Source organism: Ochotona curzoniae, unplaced genomic scaffold (genome assembly GCF_017591425.1).
Source record: "Ochotona curzoniae isolate NIBS_2020 unplaced genomic scaffold, NIBS_Ocur_1.0 contig_832, whole genome shotgun sequence".
NCBI classification, from domain to species: domain Eukaryota; kingdom Metazoa; phylum Chordata; class Mammalia; order Lagomorpha; family Ochotonidae; genus Ochotona; species Ochotona curzoniae.
The window spans coordinates 4175934-4195614 of NW_024466580.1; the positions used below are offsets into that span (position 1 = coordinate 4175934).

General features: G+C 44.8%; 1 protein-coding gene across 5 annotated transcripts in view; it reads left to right on the forward strand.

Moving 5' to 3' along the window:
- The first annotated feature begins 11532 nt into the window (after window positions 1–11532).
- Window positions 11533–19681, forward strand: part of ZBTB44 (zinc finger and BTB domain containing 44) — a 70766-nt gene continuing 62617 nt past the window's right edge. The window contains exon 1 of one of the 5 annotated variants that reach the window (XM_040992660.1): window positions 11533–11599. The gene's annotated coding sequence lies outside the window, so the exon portion shown is untranslated. Of the gene's footprint in view, window positions 11600–12538; window positions 12878–19681 lie in introns of those variants that run through there. The other 4 variants (XM_040992661.1, XM_040992662.1, XM_040992659.1 and 1 more) reach the window with 4 other exon arrangements.

The window sequence follows — 19681 nt, forward strand, 5'->3', positions numbered from 1 at the left end:
GCTCTGCAGGTAGGGAAGGCAAGTAGCACTCCTGCTGATGAGGAACTGCGCTCTGTCATAACATGGAGAAAAGGTGGAAAGACAAGAGAGCCCATGAGGAAGAGCCAGAACAACCCTGCTTTACAACAAGCTGTTCTAGCGATAACTAACCCAGACCTGTGGGAGCTGGAATTTAATCCCTCTTAATAACCTAATTACCTTTTACAGGCCTCATCTCCTAACTCTGCCACAATTTCAACATGCATTTCAGAGGGAGCCACCATACTCACACCACGGCACGGTTGTGAACCATGGTCTGAGATGGACAGGCTCCTGTAGAAGATGCCGTTACACAAAGTGAATGAGTCAGGTAGCCCTAAGAGGAGGCCCTGATTCAATACCAGAACAAGTCATCTCATTCTTCTCACATACTCTTCTACTTAGTCATTTTTGGCATTGCTTTTATATGCTGGAATTAATTTACATTCAGCAATTAGACCCCAGCAGATGTAGCATGTAATTGCAGCTGTCCTATGATGTCAGCAAGAACCAGCTGCCTGAGCAATGTACTACCTAGACAGAACTTCACTTTATAAGCTTATCTGTTCTTCACTATCAGTATCCTCATAGATTCCTCATGTATAAAGTATTCATTCCCCCAACTAGCTCCTATTTCAAGGAACAGACTGCACACACCTTCATGCAGGTTACAGTCCAAGTCTTCTGAATCCTTTAGTCAAAGTCCAAGTGAAGCCAGAACTGTGTTGAAGATTGGCAGAATGGCAACCAGGATGTTCCCAGCTCTCGTTCTCCCAACAGAAATATGTGGGGAGAGGAAAAAACAAACTCTTTGAACTCTGGAAAACAGGCAAGTCTTACAGCCACCAGGAGAAGGCCATCCTGACGATGGCTGGGGAGGTCTTTGGTGTTGCTGCTTGTCCTTACCTCATCTGTCTCCAGTTCCTGGAACTCCCCACTGAGCCGAAGCATGGCAGACCATGCTTGTCAATCATTGTGTATGTCAGTTCTAAACTCCGGTAGAAACCTAAAGCACGGACACAAGAAGTTTGTCCCCTTTTGTCTCAAAATTTGGATGGGAAAAGGTCAAGCCTTGTTCACAAAATCTACAAGACAGATGATAATAGGCCCACAGACCCCTGGAGCAACAAATTGCAGTTGGTGACAAACAAAAATCATGTTAGGCCCAAAGAAGATAGTGCTGTGTGATGGGGAGATGAGAGCGTTCAAACATAGCCATCTGCATGAGGGAACTGAGCAAGTCATGCACATGCACACGGAGATGCATGCTCAAAAAAGACCTGGGATCATTTTTAGCTTTTATCTTTATTTGCCGCACACAGCCATACGCCTAGTTAGTGTTGAGAGAATCCACCAGCACAGAGCTAATCTAAGCAAACTGAGAAAACCACTGAAACGTAAGGAAATCTTTGTCAAAATCTTAATTAGACATGAGTTAAAGGAAGAGTGATCAGATACAGCAACAACAAAAACAGCCTCTGCCACACCGGCTAAGAAAACTTACAAGTAACAGACTACTGCACCAAAAAGCCAGAATCATAAAACCAAATTCAGAGGGGGAAATAGGATGTGATTTCCAGAGTTTCCATCTTATATAAATAAATCCTCTATTTAAAAAAAAAAACCAGCAAAAAACACTAGATATATCATTGGATACACAAACGGGGAATGTGGCTTATTCAAGGGAACAAAATAAATAGGCAATAAAGTGAAGATATCTCAATATCAAACTTACTAGACAAAAAACTAATTACAATCTAACAACTAGAAGAAAACAGACCAAAAACTAAGTGAAATCAGGAAAAGAGTGATATGTCTACTCCAAATTCACTTACTGAAGTGCTAACCTCCAGGGTCAGGGTGAGTGTGTGGCAGTGACTAAGTGTCTGCTTGAGGTGCTTGTGTCCCATATCAGAGCATCCGGTTTGAGTACATTTTCAATGCAGCTTCCTGCAACTATGCATTCTGGAAGGCAGCAGATGGTGGCACCAGTATTTGGACACTTAACACGCATATGAGAGACACAGATAGTTCCAGACTCCAGCTTTGGCTGGCTCTACAATCATGGGAATTGTGTCCTCATAGAAGGCCAAGATAGACCATTTTCCCTTTTCCCATATGAAGAAATAGTGAAAAATTGGCTGTTTAAGAACCAGGAAACAAGCCCTGACCACATACTGAATTTGCTGGCATCTTGATCTCAGACTTCTCATACCTATGAACTGTGACCTTATTGTTTATAAGGTATCTTTGTATAAAATTTTGTTACGGCAGTTCACAGACTAAAGAATATGATATCAATATTCAGAAAAGAAATTATGAAAAGCAAACCAAATAGAAACCCTGGAACTAAAAACTACAATGATTGATAGGAAAAATTCACTATGTGGATGCAATAGCGTATTTGAGAAAACGAAAGAAAGATTCAGCAAACTTGAGAATAAGACAATTGAGATTATAGACTCTGAGGAACAGAAAGAAAAAAGAATAAAATGAAGTGAAGAACATTCAACATACTGTAAAATATCATGAGGTGAAACAAATATGCAATTTGAAAGTCTCGAAGAACAGAAAGAGGAAGAAGTAGAAAGATTGCTTGAAGAAATAATATGAAAAATGTCCCAAACTTGTTGAAAGACACTTAACAACAGGTCCAAGAAGCCAAATGAACTCCAATTATGAAAAAGTCTAAAAGATACATGCAGCAAAACAGAAAGAATGTTTAAATGCTGAGAAGTAGTTCAAAATATACAAGGAATTCTCAGCAGGAATATCACCCAATTTTCATCATATAGATGTGGGATAACGTGTGAAGTGTTGAAGGATAAAAGTTGTCAACCAAGAATTCTGTATCTGGCAAAGCCCCATCGGAAATAAGGCAAGGGTAGACATTTAGCACAACCACTAAGAAGCCAGTTGGAGTGTCCACACCCTCTATTGGAATTACTAGTTCAAGTCCCAGATCTTCTAGCTCTCATCCAGCTTTCTGCTAATGCACACCCTGGAAAGCAGTGAGAGAGATGTCTCAAAGACTCAGGTCCCTCCCTCTCATGTGGAAGAGGCAGACTGAGTTCTGGGCTCCTGATTTCAGCCTGGCCCCGCCCAACAAAGTTGCAAGATTTAGAGCAGTGAATCAGCAGGTGAAATATTCTCTCTTTCTCCCCTTCACTCTTTCTCTCTCCCCATCCCCACCTTTTAAATAAACAAATCAAAAGTTTAGAAAATAAGAAAGAGAAAAATGTATTTGGGTAGTGAATAAGATATTTCTTGGAATGCCCACGATCTGAGTTGAAGAGTGTTCAAGGCTTGGCTCCACTTCCAATTCCAGCTTCCTTCTAACAAACACGCTGAGAATTGGCAGGTACTTGGTTCAAGTACTTGGGTCCCTGCCACCAATGAGTGAAACTCGGACTGAGGTCTGGACTCCTGGCTTCTACCTGGCCTAGCCTTAGCGGTTGCAGGTATTTGAGCAGTGGGCCAGCACATGAGAGACTTTCTCTCTCACTCACTCTCACTCTCCCACCCACCCCCATATTTCAAAATATTTTTTAAGTGATTGTCCTGTTTTACATGGGAGTTATACTTTATCCTGAGTGAACATTACAGAAAGTTTCAGGAGAAGTCAGCTCTGTCTTTACCATAAACCTCCCCGGATGCATGGTGGAGCATGAACACCAGATGCACATTCATCAGTGAGAATCAGTGAAGGGTCTTGGTAAGATAGTAAAATGGTTACGAAGATGAAAACAGTCAGAAAATGTTCACAACCAAGACTAAGATTAGTGACTAGTTGGGCACATGTGATGAGAAGACTTGATTTTTCTGAGTTAGAAAATTTGATAAATGGTGACAAAATTCAACTGAAACAAAAAACTCAGAAAGAGAAATAGGTCTGGGGTGAGAGCTGTATTTGGAAATGTGTTGGAGGTGACCATTAAGCAGAAGTAAATTGCTATTTAGGTGTGGAGTTAGGAAAAAGCCCTGATACCCACTGAAAAGAAAGAGGAGTATGTCCGAAGGCATTCACCCTCCACTGCAGGATAATCTAGGGAATGGAGTGGCTCCACCCTGTCCATGAGAGTGAAGTCAAACCACATGGGCAGTTGTCCACTCGACTTGTGTGCAAGCCGATGATGGATAGTCCTAGATGATCCCCAAACTGTGTTTTCATTTTGAAGCTCAGAGAGATTTTTAATATGTATCTTGTCTGCGGCAGCTCAGAAAATACCTCTCTTCTAATGGTTCAACCCTGTGGGATCTTGGCAACAATCAGGAAAGAATAACTAACAAGCAAAAAATAAAACAAAGTATTGATGTCACTTTGATGGTTAGGTAGCTGGGTGGGTAATGAATGACAGAGGGGAGACGCAAGGTGGGATACGGTGCATTGTCTCTACTTTGTTGTCTGGAGGTGCCATTGAGTCATTCCCCTCACTGTCTACAACTTTGTAAATACTCCCAGGGAAATGGCTCTGCCAAAAAAAAAAGCAGTCAGTTAAGCCACCACTTGATAGTTCTATATCCTGTATCAGAGTACCAGGAATCAAGCCATGGCTCCTCTTTCTGATCCATCTCCCTGTCTATGCACACTCCAGAAGCAGAAGCTAATGATTTAAATACCTGGGATCCTGCCACCCAGTTAGGAGACCAGAATGGAATTCCTGGACTGTAGTTTTGGCATAATCCAGCCTCTGGTTTTGCAAGTGGGTATGCAGGTATTTGAGAAGTAAATTAGCAAAAGGAAGATTTCTCTCTCTCTCTATCTATCTCTATCTCTATCTCTCTCTCTCTCTCTCTCTCTCTCTCTCTCTCTGGGACAAAGAAAAATAAATAAACTTTAAAAATGAATAGGCCTTGTTTACAAGCAAGCAAAGTTGAGATATACAATCACAGAACTGCAGAATAATCCAAGCATTGAAAGAATGAGGAAGATGATGCACCTAACTCTGCTTTTTTTTTTTTTAACCAGAGTTTTGTTGAAACCTAAAGGAGAAAAAACTATTGTCCAGTTTAAAAAACAAAGTACATGTAGCTAAAAGTATCTAGGTGGGGATGGGGCAACATTCCTGAAATACAGGATCAAAGTCAAGAAAACATGTGAGTGCGGAATTGGATTCCAGGAGCTCCAAGTCACTCTGATGGTTAGGTAGCTGGATAGGTGCATGAATGACAGAGCGGAGATGCGGAGTGGGATGTGACACCTGCGCATTCTCTCCACTTTATTGCCTGGAGGTGCCACTGAGTCATCCTTGTCACTGTCCACACCCTTGTAAATGCTCTCAGGGAAATGTCTCTTTTCCATCTTATTGCTGTCCCTCACCCTGTGCCTGGGAAATTTTCACTGATTATCTGGGGACTTGAACATTGTGCATATGGGCTCCTCTCTGAATTCAGAAGCATTCGGTCTATGCCAGAGTTCTCCTGGGAAACAAAATGTGGGGGAATAATGAGATCTACATTAAGAAACTGGATCACACAACTATGGTGACTGTCAAATCTGGTCTGCAAGGCAGGCCAGCAGACAGAAAATTCAGGCAGCATTTCTATAGTGCAGTCTTGAGTCAGAATTCCTTCTTTTTTAGGAAAATTCCAGTCTTCACTTTTAAGGTCTTTAGCTAAGTAGATTAGACTCAACCCAGTAGGAGCAATCTTGTTTAATCAAAGTCTAAAAACATTTAGAAATTTAATCATATCTAAAAAATATGTTAAAATCAAAATCCAGATAGGTATTTTTTTTTCTTTTTAAAAAATATTTACCTATTTATGTGAAAGGTAGAGTTACAGAGAGAGGAGGAGAGACAAAGAAATCTTCCATCGGATGATTCACTCCCAAATGACCACAACAGCCAGATCTAGACCAGGGCAAACCTAGGAGCTAGGCGCTGGTTCTGGGTCTCCCACGTGGGTGGCAGGGATCCAAGCACTTGAGTCATCTTCCACTGCTTTCCTCAGGCACATCAGCAGGGAGGTATATCAAAAACAGAGCTCCCAGGATATAAACTGATACCCATATGGGATGCCAGTGTCACAGGTGGTGGCTTTACCCAATACACCACAACACTGACCCTTAAACTGATACTGGATTAAACACCTGGGTACCATCACCTATAGAGTTGAAAACAAAATGGAGTAAGCATGGCTCATTGCTACTTGTAACTGTGCGAGCTTTCAGGCCAGCCAATGTGACCTTTAGCACCAATGGGCCCCAATCCTCATGAATCAAGGCCCAAGTCTGGTTATCTCACAGGTGGCTCCAAGGAATTAAGTGGGTGGTTACATTAATTGCTGGACTAGAGAAGAGCCAGACATGGACTGTCCAGCCAAGGTAGGTAGGGAATCTGTGGTATTTCCCTCCTCACCTTGCAGGCTATTGTGGATTGCCCCTTTTGAAGCCATAAAACCCTGTGAATGTGTTGTTTGGGGCGACACTCCAATAAAGGGTATTGGTCCCAGCCGGCCAGTCGGTTGCCTTGCCTCTCATTTATAAGATGACTTTGTTGTGACTGGCACTGGTGAATGTAACATTCTGCTTTGTTGGATGAGTGGATGCAACATTCTAACCATCACACATTCCTTTATATTTCAAACTATCTGGATATATCATAGAGGGCCCCAGCAGGAAACAGAAATCACTAAAATTGGTTTTATTAAAGGTCTATTTATAAAGAGGTCATCAGAGTCAAATGGAAAAATGAGACACAAAGATACTTGTCATAAAATGTAAAAGATCTGGGGCGGGGGGCAGTGCTGTGATACAATGGGTTAAGTCACTGGTGCAGCACCAGTACCCCATATAAGCATCCATTTGAGTCCAGTTTCCCCACTTCCAACCAAACTCCCTGCTAATGTACCTGGGAAAGCAATGGCAAATGGTTCAAGTGTTTGCCTCCCATGTGAGAGACCTGGATGTAGTTCATGCCTCCTGGCAGGGAAAACAGGGGCTGGAGAAAGCTTTCTAAGCAGAAGGACTTGTGGAAAGGCCCTGAAACAGGACAAACCCTGATGACTCAGGAAATGAGACTAAGCCAGATGGCCATTGAGGTAATGAAGGAGGAGGCCCATGGCCTGGAGGGATGCTGGAATGACCCCATCGTGCAGGACCTTGCACAGTGAGGAGGATCCTAGGGATTAAAATCTTAGAGATCAAGCTGAGAACTTTAGGATGTTCGTGGCTGAATATGAGAGACATGGACAGGGCCAAGAGACACTTGATAAAATAAATAAGAAAACATTTGCTCTTCTTTTTCTTTTTTTTTTTTTTTTTTTTAAAGATTTATTTTTATTATTTTTTCATTGGAAAGGCGGATGTACAGAGAGAGGAGAGAGAGAGAGGAAGATCTTCCGTCCGATGATTCACTCCCCAAGTGAGCGCAACGGGCCGATACTATGCCGATCCGAAGCCAGGAGCCTCTTCCGGGTCTCCCGCACGGGTGCAGGTTCCCAAAGCTTTGGGCCGTCCTCCACTGCTTTCCCAGGCCACAAGCAGGGAGCTGGAAGGGAAGCGGGGCTGCCGGGATTAGAACCGGCGCCCATATGGGATCCCGGGGTTGCAAGGCGAGGACTTAACCACTTGCGCCACCGCGCCGGGCCCATGCTCTTCTTTTTCATAAAAACTTTACCACCAGGTACTTAAATAACTGAAAAGGGGAAATTTTCTCTGTGGAAGCAATGTGGCTAATGAATGAAGCATTACAGATTTATATCACTATTTTGAAACTAATGAATGAATGAACCTAAAGGCTGCCAAGATCACAAAAAAGAGATGGAAACCCACACTGTGTGTCTCCTAATGGGAAAGTATAGCATCGCCTGTAATGCCTACTGGCCAAAAATTAAATCTGATCTGACAAAATATGTAATCTTATGGCCAATTTACAGAAAATGCATAGGACAAAGGGAGGAGTTAAATACACCACAGTGATGCAAACGACAAAATCTAGATGATAGGAAATGCCATGAGATAAACAACCTAGCCCTATTTTTAAAAAGGAAAGGCTATTTTAAGCAGGGAAGGCTTTTGGTATAGCAGTTAAGATACTGATTAAAATGCCTCATTGCATATAGAAGTCCCCAGGTTTTGAGTCCCCATTCCACAAGTGCTGCCTCAAGTACCTGGGTCCCTGTCCCCCACACTGGGTACCTGGAAAGGCTTCTGGGCTTCTGGCTTTGGCCTGGCCTTACCGTAGCTCTTGCAGCTATTTTTCCCGGGGGGGGGCGGGGGGGAGGGGGCGGGGGGGAGGTCGGAGGAGTTGTAAATCAGCAGCTAGATAATCTCTGTCTCTACCTTTGAAACCAAATGAAAATAAGCAAATAGATAACTTGAATGTGTAGGAAGAGGACTTAAAAGATACACCAATCAAACACAAAAATAGATCTGCATGGAAACAAATCGCAAAATATTGCACTGAGAATCTGTACAGAAAGCAGATGGGTAAGTGGTTGCCTAATGCTAAGGAGTTGGGCAAATGGAAATGACTGCTATTGGATGTAGGTTTCTTTCCGGGATGATGTTAATGTTTTTTTTTTTTTTTAAAGATTTATTTTTTTTTATTATTTTTTCATTGGAAAGGCTGATATACAGAGAGGAGAGACAGAGAGGAAGATCTTCCGTCCGATGATTCACTCCCCAAGTGAGCGCAACGGGTCGATACTATGCTGATCCGAAGCCAGGGGCCTCTTTCGGGTCTCCCACGCGGGTGCAGGTTCCCAAAGCTTTGGGCTGTCCTTGACTGCTTTCCCAGGCCACAGGCAGGGAGCTGGAAGGGAAGCGGGGCTGCCGGGATTAGAACCGGCGCCCATATGGGATCCCGGGCGTGCAAGGCGAGGACCTTTAACCACTTGCGCCACCGCGCCGGGCCCGATGTTAATGTTTTTAAAAGATTGATTTTAGGGTCCTGCATTGTGGCATGTCCACTAAAACCACTGCTTGTGGTGCCAGCATCCCATATTGGCACTGGTTTGAGTCCCCGTGGCTCCATTTCTAATCCAATTCCTACTCATAAGAGAAACAGTGGAAGATGGCCCAAAACTTTGGGCCCGTGCATCCACATGAGAGACGCAGAACAAGCTCCTGGCTCCTGGGTTCTGAGTTTGAACCTGCTCAGCTTTGGCTGCCACAGCCATTGGAGAGGTAAGTTAACACCTGGTAACACCTGGTTAACACCTCTTTCTTTCCCTCTCCTTCTGTAACTCTGCCTTTCAAGTGAATAAATAAATCAATCTTAAAGATTAATTTTAATGATCATTGCACAACTGCAAATATATTGAAACCCACTGACTTGTATCTTAAGTGGATGGATTTTATAGTATGAAAATTATATCTCAGTAAACTTGGTATTTATATTCAAATGTGCACAGTTCATGGAAAATGGAATAAAACATGCCTTCTCACCTTCCTAGAAAAAAAAACAAACATGTTTATTTAGTTGAAAAAATAACATTAGCAGGAATCCACAATCAGAAGCGTAACTATGTCTCAAGCCGAGGCATATGCATGGCAGGTGTCCCAAACAATGCAATAGACATTTACTCTGGGCATAAAATGTTAACAACTGGTATAGCATATTGAGAGATGAAACTGACGACCTTGGGTAGGGTCCAGATCGCACAGGGTTGTGATACCCTTTGTGTTTGAGACTTTATCCCAAGAACAAAATAACGCTATATTGGGTGATGTGATCACTATGCCTGAATATCCCATAGGTAATGAGGCGAAGGGAAGCGTATGGAAGCAGTAAGTGGTATTCCTCTTCTCTAGACAAGCTATATTCTTACGTTAGGGTGTTGCTGATGAGAATAACAAATTCTCTAGGACTTACGGGAATCGAGATGCAACGTAATACTGAAGCAGCCAAGTTGACTTGCTCAACTGGGTGGATGGTGAAATGGGAACTTTAGACTCCGATTCAGAGTGAGGGGGGTGACATTAGTTCTTTTAAAATGTATTTAAAATGTATTTAGAATAATAAAGAAGCACGACTGACTTCTGCTGCAGTGAGCTCTTTTCACTGGAATTGTTCAAGTCAAACTAGAGATTTTTTCTGTGGAAAACATCCTTGCTCTGGAAATATATTTTGGGTTCAGGTCCTATCTAGCACTAATGATTTACCACAGAAAAGGTTCATTTTTGCCAGAATTTGTACCCCCAAACAGCTCATGGCTGGAAAAAAAAAAGGCACCTGGAATTTGAATTCCTCAGAATCATCCAAACTGAGTTAATAATTAAAGGTTCCTTGTACTGTCTACATTTGTTTGTTTCACCTATGTGCAGAATTCTGATTTCACAAAGTCCTCCCAGCCATGTTATTCAACTTAGTGTCAAAGACGTCTGTGTCCCAACAGCGCAAGGACAAGTCCCCACTCGCAGGGGAAGAGAAAAGGTGGGAGGCTGCAAAAGCCACAGAAACTGACCCTGCCCAAGCCAACCCGAGAAGAGGGCTCCCGTGACAGTTAATTTGTACTCTCTCACACCCTCTTCAAGCAGCTAACACTGGGTCCCAAAGGGGAAGAGGAGGGAAGGATCAAACATCTTAAAGTGGCAGAGTGAAAAAAAAAAAAAAAAAAGAAATTCAAAGGGAGAAAAGAGGAGATGAGACAAAAGAACAATCCAAGGAAAATCAAGTTTTTGTGCCACCTGCCAGTTGCTGTCACCTCCAGTCCCTTAAGAAACACCTGGTCTTTTATTGCGTGGCCTATTAAATGCCCTAGGCAAGGTAGATGGGGCTTATTTTGATTACCTTATTACCACACCAGTGGTGCTCTGGCTGTTCACCTTATACAAACCAAACACTCATCCTTGCACCACCACCTCCAGCTCAAAGTCTTTGCCTCAGCCTGGCTCCCGCAGGTAAGCACTCTGTCATCTTTTCCTATCTTTCTTCAAAAATCTCAGCAAAAATCCTTTAGTGTTGCATCATTCTGATTTTCCTCACCTCTGAAACGAGTGTAATTATATGCACACACATATGTACACATATATGCATGTATGTGTGTGTGTAAGAGAATAACAAGAGAAACCTAGAGAGCACAGGAGCTGCGAGGACTCAACAACACTGCAGAATAACTTGTTGGAAACAGCCAGGGGCTATGCACGCAAGCCGCTTTCACTGCCTTTACTTCTCCAGCGGATTTCAGCTGTTAGAAGTAGGGTGTGCGGGTGCTAGGCTGTTTGCCCAAGCTTGGGGAGAAGATTAACGTGAGCGTTGGGGAAGAAAAAAAAAAAATCCGCTCTGCTTTGGCGGGGACGTCAGCTTCTCCACCTTGCACAGAGGAAGTCCTCCGTTCCTAAAAGCTGGAGGTGTGGGAAAATAAAGTACGTCAAAACCGGGTGCACAGAGTGCCCTGGCGCCCACCCACCTCCAGATACCTGGGGAGCCTCCAAGGCCCTCCCAGAAAAGGGACTCGGGGCTTGCGGTCCCCCGCCTTTGCACTTCAAACGATTGATTTGGCAACCGACCCAGAACTCCAACACCCACCAGACAGTTACCGGTCACTTCCGGGTGGCCGGCACGCTCCCTCCCCGGAAGCCCTGGAAGCTAAGCGATGGGGGAAATCAAACGAGTCACCGTGGTGAAAGCAATAGGTATATATTTTGGACCCGCTGTTGGTGCCCCTGTGTGGGTGGGAGGGCGGTGTGTGGAGGGTGTTGGGGGTGCGGGGAGGAGGGAAACAGCCGTTGCTCGACTCTACGTCGCCCGGGGATAATTCTAGAACCGCCTTGACAGTGGTGAGCGGCAGAGTCCAGGCGGTGGCCACGGGAGAACGCCCGGTGCGCACGACCCTCACCTGCCCAAAAGCCTCGGTTTCCAGGTGTGAAAAATGGGAACACAACCCACTAACCTCTCTCACCGAGGGAGGAGCTGGGGTGTTTCGGTTTCGATCCTGCCACAAAAAATAACCCGAAAAAAAAAATCGGAGTCTCTCCCGATTTTTAGTTGGAAAAGGACGGGAGGGGGGATGGGGAGGATGCGATTAGTTATGAAAGCTGAGGAGGAAAAAATTCATGCTCTGAGTGTAGGCGAGGGAGAAGGCTGCGTGCAGGAAAGGCGCATTGTTCAGGCCTTATGCAGACTATGGATATGAACCTGCACGTGCGCCCACAAGGAAAAAGGCATTGTGTCAAGGCCCACAGGGTCCGCGCCGTGCGCCCCCGCGCCCCACCAGGACACCGAGTCGCCCACAGTTCAAATCCCGACGCCTCCAAGGGCCTTTTCTGCGCTTGCGCAACAGGCTCGTCTCCCCCCCACACACACACACTGGGCTCCGCCCCCCGCTGGCCACGCCCCTCCCCTCACCCCCTCCAGCCCTCGCCGCCGTGTGCGCAGAGCATTGTGGGACACAAACAAAGTGCCCCCAAACAGGCTGGAGTGCGAGCGGCGGCCACGGCGGCGGCGCCGGCCCGCGCGCGTGCGGCGGCGGCTCCCTCCCAGCCTCCCCTCCCCTCCCCTCGGCCCCTTCCCCTTCCCCACCCCGCCCCGCCGGGAGAACGCCCGCCGTCGCCGCTCTGCCCGCTCGGCCGGCCGCCCTCGGCCAGCCGCCCCCAACGGCCGGCCGCGCGCGGCGCCGGGGCCCCTTGGCTCCTCCCCTCGGGCCCCTCCGCGCGCCCGGCGTGCCTTCCTCGCCGCCGCCGGCCCTGCTGCACCTCGCGGGCGCGCCGGGGGGCCGGCCCGCCATGCCCCAGCCCCACAGGCCTAGGCGCGGCGGCCCGAGATAGGGTCCCCTGAGCTCCCGGGGGAGGAGAGGGAGCGAGCCGCGCGCTCCGCCCCCTGCCCCCGGGGTGTCGCCGCCGCCGCCACCGCCGCCGCCACCTCGCCCGCTCAGCCTGGCGGGGAGGAGGAGCAGCAGGCCTCCGGGCCCGCAGGTAATGGGGAAGGCCGGCTGGGCGGGAGGCAAGGCAGGGGATGCGGCCGCCACACGTCGCCGGTGCACTCGGGGGAGCGCTCGCCTCCGGGCTGCTGATGGTCCGTTACACCCCATCCGCGCGGGGCGCATCCCCCCTAGGGTCTCTCCTGGCAGGGAAGGGAGACCGGCCTGGAGCCGCGCAGTCCAGGAGCGACTCCCCCAACCTTGCTGGGTGCACCCCGCCTGCTGCACACGCGTTTGCCCCACGCCCTAGTGCAGAACGAGCGCAGGTGTTCACCTGGTGCACCCCGCGACCCCGAGACCTGCGTTTTGCCTCCCTCTCCCTTCTGCTTTTTCTTTGGTGCTGTGAAGAAAAAGATGGCACTTCTTTAAAAAAAAAAAAAAAAGACTTTTTATCTTTCCCACCTGAGAGGTTTCTACATTGGCTCGTTTTCCTGCCGGCCTAACCAGAAAAGGGGGGGCTACATGCAAGTGAAATGAGGAGCACCTTGCAACCGTTGAAAAGAAATTGGGACCTTGTGAATGCTGGGAATCGTAACCAGCGTCGTAACCAGCGTTTAGAATAAGGCCCCATAATTGAATTCTTTATTGCAACTTAGAGAAATGAAGACAGAAACTTAATTTCTTTTTCTGTCGCGATCGGGGCAGGATTCTCTTTGACTCCGGTTTCTATTGCTCGTGTTTACTGGGAAGTAGTCTAACAACCATGAGCGACCTGTGCAGTTTGATAGATGGCAAAGATGGGATAGGTAAAGCTTGAGGTTTCCTTCTGTTTGAGATTTCGGTTGAAATTCTTGGATTGGAAAATCTGTGTGAATGTTTAATTTCTCGTAATTTCCCTCGGACTTCCAGGAGACTGATAATAATAAATTTTACCTAACTTGGTTTCCTCTCAGGGTAGAGAGTGAATGTTGCCCTTTACTGTTGTGTTTTAGGGTGATTGTATTGATTATGAAAGCGAGGTTTGTTTTGTGCGACACTGCTAGGCGTTTCAAATATGTAGTCTTAACGTCAGTCTAATGACACATACTGCGAACTCAAATTTTATGGAAATCAGCACCTGCCTTAGGCTGCACTTGTTGGTAATAGAATTGAGAGTAGAACTCCAGAGAAACTGTATGTAAGTGTATTTTCTACTGCATGTCTTAATAGATGTACTTTTTTAAAGATTTTTTTTAATGGAAAGTCAGATGTGCAGAGAGAAAGATCTTCCATCCATTGAATCACTCCCTATGCAGCTGCAATGACCACAGCTGCATCGATCTGAAACCAAGAGCCCAGAGCCTCTTCCCGGTCTCCCGCACAGGTGCAGGATCTCAGGCTGTAGGCTGCCCTCAATTGCTTTTCCAGGCCACAAGCAGGGAGCTGCATGGGAAGTGGGCTGTCAGGATTAGAATCCGAGCCCATATGGGATCCCAGAGGGTGCAAGGAGAGTGCAGTGCCAGACTGGGCCCTAATAGATGTTCTTTTTTAAAAAAAAGTTGGTGTAACAATTTTCAGTCTGTGGAACAGAACATAAGGGGGAGTGGAAGGGTGATATGCTCCCACCGGTAAAATTCAGTGATTGGTGTTTTGTAGTGTTGTTCTTGTGTATGTGTGTCCCATTGAAAGTAAATTGCAGGGCCCTGCACGGTGGCCTAGCTGGCCTAGTGGCTAAAATCCGCGCCTTGAGCGTGCTGGGATCCCATATGGGCTCAGTTCTAATCCTGCCTGCTCCACTTCCAATCTGACTCCCTGCCTGTGGCTTGGGAAAGCAGTCAAGGACGGCCCAAAGCTTTGGGACCCTGCACCCGTGTGGGAGACCCAGAGGAAGTTCCTGGCTCCTGGCTTCAGATCGGCATAGCATCGGCTGTTGTGGCCACTTGGGGAGTGAATCAACAGACAGGATCTTCCTCTCTGTCTTTCCTCCTCTCTATATATCTGACTTTGCAATAAAAATACATAAATCTAAAAAAAAAAAAGGAAATTGCAGCCCTGCCACCTCGAATATTTCAGTATACATTTCGTAAAAATAAGTATGTTGTTTCAACCCTAGTGACATCAGTACCTATCAGAAACCAGCCCACACTCAGTTTCTTCAGTTGTTCTTTAGCATTTCTAATTGTTCTCACAGCCTTTCTCTCCTCTTCTGCAATCAGGATTAATGTGCTTCATTGGGTGATTAAGTCTTGATTCTCTTTTTAAAAAATAATACTCATTGTCTCTTCTTTTTTTTTTTTTATATACCCAGTTAACCAAACCAGTTGTCTAGAATACACCTACATTTTGGGTTGTTTGTGTCCTGTTGTTTCATTTATTCCTTTTTCCTGTAAATTGCTGAAAGTTACGTCTGCAGAAAGGCTTGATGAGCTTGATGTGCAGCTTTCTTAGGCAAGAATGTGACGTAGGTGATGCTGTGTACCTCATACCACATCATGTAGGGAGTGCGTAATGCCACATGGTGATGCTCCGTGGTGCTAAATGGGATCCTTGATTAAAGTAGTGACTTTCAGATCTGCTAGAGATATGGCTGGCCTGCTTGCATTCCCAGGATAATTCTTGGGGAAATTCTTTGGCACCAAACAAATATCCTGTGTCTAAGGACTTTTGAAAAACTTATTTAATTAAGGAATTGGAGAGCTCGCGCTTCTGGTTCACTCCCCAAATGGCTGCAACTGCCCAGGCTGCAGCCAGGAGCCTGGAAGTCTGTCTGACTCAAGTCCTGGGGCCACTGCTGCTGTTTGCCCAGGCACATGAGCAGAGGGCAGTGTGAGAAGTGGGACCGTTGGGCTGGAGCTGTGCCCATTGGGATGCTGCTTTTTGGCCAGCAGCTTAACCACGTGTGTTACAGTGCTGGTCTCTGAATATCTTTTGCTTAGAGATTTTTAGCACCCATGGCTGACTCTGACTAAAATTAATTTTTTTGTTAGAGGTTCTTTGTCAGATTCCTTCCTTAGGTAGGGAATGAATTTTCCTAATTAAGTATCTAATACAGATTCAATATTTAATTTTATGCCTTTAATTAATATTCAGAGTAAAGAACTGGAGAGATTTTCTCCCCAGTGGTGGCAGGTAAGGTGCTCTGTTTTGTTAATTATTTTGAGGGGCAAATCATTACCATGGTTGTTTATTTGCAAGGGAGAGACGCAGGGATCATCTGTGGACGGGTTCTCTGTCGTGCTGCCCGCAGCAGCCAGGGCCAGGCCAGCAGCCCAGGGTCCTGTGCAGTGTGATACATGGCAGGGCCCCCAGCGCTGCAACTGTCCTACTCTAACCCTGCATGCACTTCAGCAGGTGGCTGCATCAGAAGGGGATCAGCCAGGAATCACACCAGATAATCCACCTGAGGGATGTGGGTGTCCTCAACAACAGTCTGCTCCTCCCCCTGCGTTTACTTATTGATATTTATTTTGAAAGAAATCTTCCATCCAGCAGTTCAGTCTCTAGATCACGCCTTAACCTTTCATGGGTTTTTATTCATTTTATAAATTGTGGCTTTTTTTCTTTCTGATGATTAAACTGTCCCAAAATTTGATCAGTGGCCATCATGCGAGCTGACTGCTCTGCCTTCTGCAGCCCTTCTCACTGATTAATGCTGGAGTGCTTGCTGACACGGGCTCTCAAAGGCTTGTGCTTGGCTTCAAGTCTAGAGACGACGGTTTATTCAAGAAGTCTTGGTTCTTTGTACAGAGGAATAGTATATAGAAACCAAAATCTGGATATGTGTCACGTTCAGTTGCTGGGTGCTGTTGCTTCTAGGAGCCTTGAAAAGAGAACAAGAAACATTTTTTGCTTAATCATCAGTTTGTAGTAATCTTGAAAGGAAAATAAGAAACATTTTTTGTTTAATCATGGCTTTGCAGGGATACATCTAATTCAGATTTAACATGGTAGACTTTTGTATTTCATTAAATATTGTGCCTTTTGTCTTTAAATGAAAATCTTACTACCTGATGAGGTTAATTTATTTCTATTTACACAGTCTTCTTAAAAGTACAAGTGTTACTATCAGTAAACCTCTGAACAAAATATAATATTTCTTTGCACTGAATTTTTGTACTTAGAACATATTATATGAAAGGATTATATTATAATCAGAGTGCTATGCTTAAGAGTCACTTAAAATACTTTTCTCTGGTTATATTAACAATTTGTTAGGATTTATTGGTTACTTTATTCTAGGATCTTGTTTTATTATATATGATTCAAAAGTCAAAATAAGGTTTTAAATTAAGCTATACTTCAAAGAAACCTTTGGAAACTATCATTTTAACATAGTGTATTCCTTATTTCTTGATATCTGTTCTCTGTATCTTAAGTGAGAAGGATTGGTAGATGTGCTGTGTATTTGAAACCACAAAAGAGTGCTTATAAATTTTACAATTAGGGGCCGGCATGTTGGTTCAACTAGTTAATCGTCCACCTCCAAGCGCTGGCGTCCTGTATGGGTGCCTGTTGTGTCACAGCTGCTCCACCTCCAGCCCAGCTCCCTACTTGTGGCCTGAGAAAGCAGTTGAGGGGGCCCAAGGCTTTGGGGCCCCATACCCATGTAGGAGACTCGGAAGACTCTCCCAACTCCTGGCTTCAGATCAGCTCAGTCTGGTTGTTGTGGCCATTTGAGGAGTGAACCAGCAGATGGGAGATCTTTCTCTCTGTTCTCTAGAAATCTGCCTTCCCAATAAAAATAAATCTTAAGAATATATATATACATGTTTTTAAAATGCTTACAACTGGATTTTGATCCCTGTAGCACAGAGAAGGCACTAAGGCTAGTCTGTAGAAGTTAGCAGAGAAGTGGATTTCACATGTGCTTTTTGCAAATGTCATGTTTTTAAATAAAAATTACATGGAACTGCAACTTTTGCTTGAAAAGCATGTCTTTCTAAAGGCATGTAGTTGGTATAGATTTAATGAACCCATTTACTTTTATACTACACAACAAAACTGCCTTACCTAAGCTGTCTGTAGATACAGAAGAATTTGTCTATGCCATTAGTAAAGATAACATAGTTTCTTTGGATTGGATCAAATTTGATAGGAATTCCTAATTGTGTAGTCTGAAATACTGTGTTCAGATGAAGTTCTAGACAAAATAGCTAAAGCACAGGTAGCAGTTCATCGTCCTGCTGAAAAGCAAGAGCTGTGTCCGCAGTCCGTTCTACTGTTTGTCACTGCTGCGGGTAACAGAGCAAAAACATTTATTTCCTTCTGGGAGTGCTGTAGGAAGATGGAAAATGCCTTTGCTTTGCACTGCATCACCGACTTGATCTTTAATCTTAGTGAAATAGACTGCATATGACTGTTAAACATAAGGTATTGAAAAATGCAAATACTTGTGTGGCAGGTAGGGGCTATAGCGGTAGGCTGAACACAGGGGTGCTGTCGTGCCCTTCCTCCATGTGGGCTTTGCTGTGCACTTTTATACATTATCTCACTTAAATGTTACAATTGCCTTTTGCTACTGCTACTATCTTATTTTACAAGAAATGGTATCTGGAATTAAATGCCTTGCCTGTGTTGTCATAGCTAGTATGTGGCAGAGCTAGGTTTTCAGAGTAACACGTAACTGCTGCTCCTCACATCTGAAAGTAACCAGTCGTAAAATTGAGCATATCAGCAGCCACTGTGAGGAGGAGCTGGCATGCCTCATGTTTGTGCTAAGGCAGCGCTCTAGATGGCATGCCAAGAGCGGACATGCTTGATGTGTGTATTGGGCATCCTTTCGGTTACTCTTCAAGGATGGCGAAGTTCCTGATGCATGTAGATGCTGCTTAAATAGGCATGTAAAAAGTAAAGTATCCAGAATTAAAATGGTTGAGATGAAAACTTTCACAAGGAAATGCTGGAGGGAAAGATTAAAAATGTATTTGCATTAAGCAAGTGTTGAGAGTTGTGTTTAAACTAATACAATGAAACGTCTTCCATGTCTGTGTCCACTGTGATGATGTAAGGGTTCCTCATTCTGTGAGGATGAAACACCTGCCACTGAAAGTGCTCAAGTGTCGCAGACTTGTAAAGGGGACAGGGGTCTCATTACCTCGGAACCTTTTAATTAGGCTCTTTGCAACTCTACATTTTTACTACCCTTGTAAGTATTACATTTATCAATTTCCCCCTGTGGTTTCCTGACATTTTGTAGGCTGCTGTTAAGTACAGTACACTCTATATAAACTTTATAATGTTTTTGCTTTAAATTCCACTTCAAGACTAAAATAGATAGCTCTTGAACCTCAGATGATTGATTGAAATTTATATCCTACTAAGGTGAAAGTGATACTGGCTTTTGCTTGCATTTTGTATTGGAAACAGTTTAGCACTTTTTAGGCAATGAACTGGAGATTTTTAGATCCTTGTCATGGGATCTAAACTAGTGTTTGAAAATCTAGATTTGTTAAGGATCTAAAGTAGTGATTGTGTTCATGCCTTTGAAAATAGAGGTTAGATTTCCTGCTTGAAGGCCACATGCTGCATAGTCCATTAATTTCTTTGGTGACATTATTATGAATGTAGATAGTGATCTTTGCTAGCACACTTTTATATAACTTATTCTAGTAAATCACCAACTTGAATTGTCATAGTATTTATACTAGTAATTCTGTGCTGTAAGAATAAAATGATTAGGGGCCTGGTATGGTAGCCTAGAGGCTAAGATCCTTGCCTTGAACACTCCAAAATTCTATGTGGGCCCTGCTCCCCATCCAGCTCCCTTTTGTGGCCTGGGAAAGCAGTTGAGGACGGCCCACAGCCTTGGGACCCTGCACCTACGTGGGAGAGCTGGAAAAGGCTCCTGGCTGTTGCAACCACTTGGAGAATGAATCAAAGG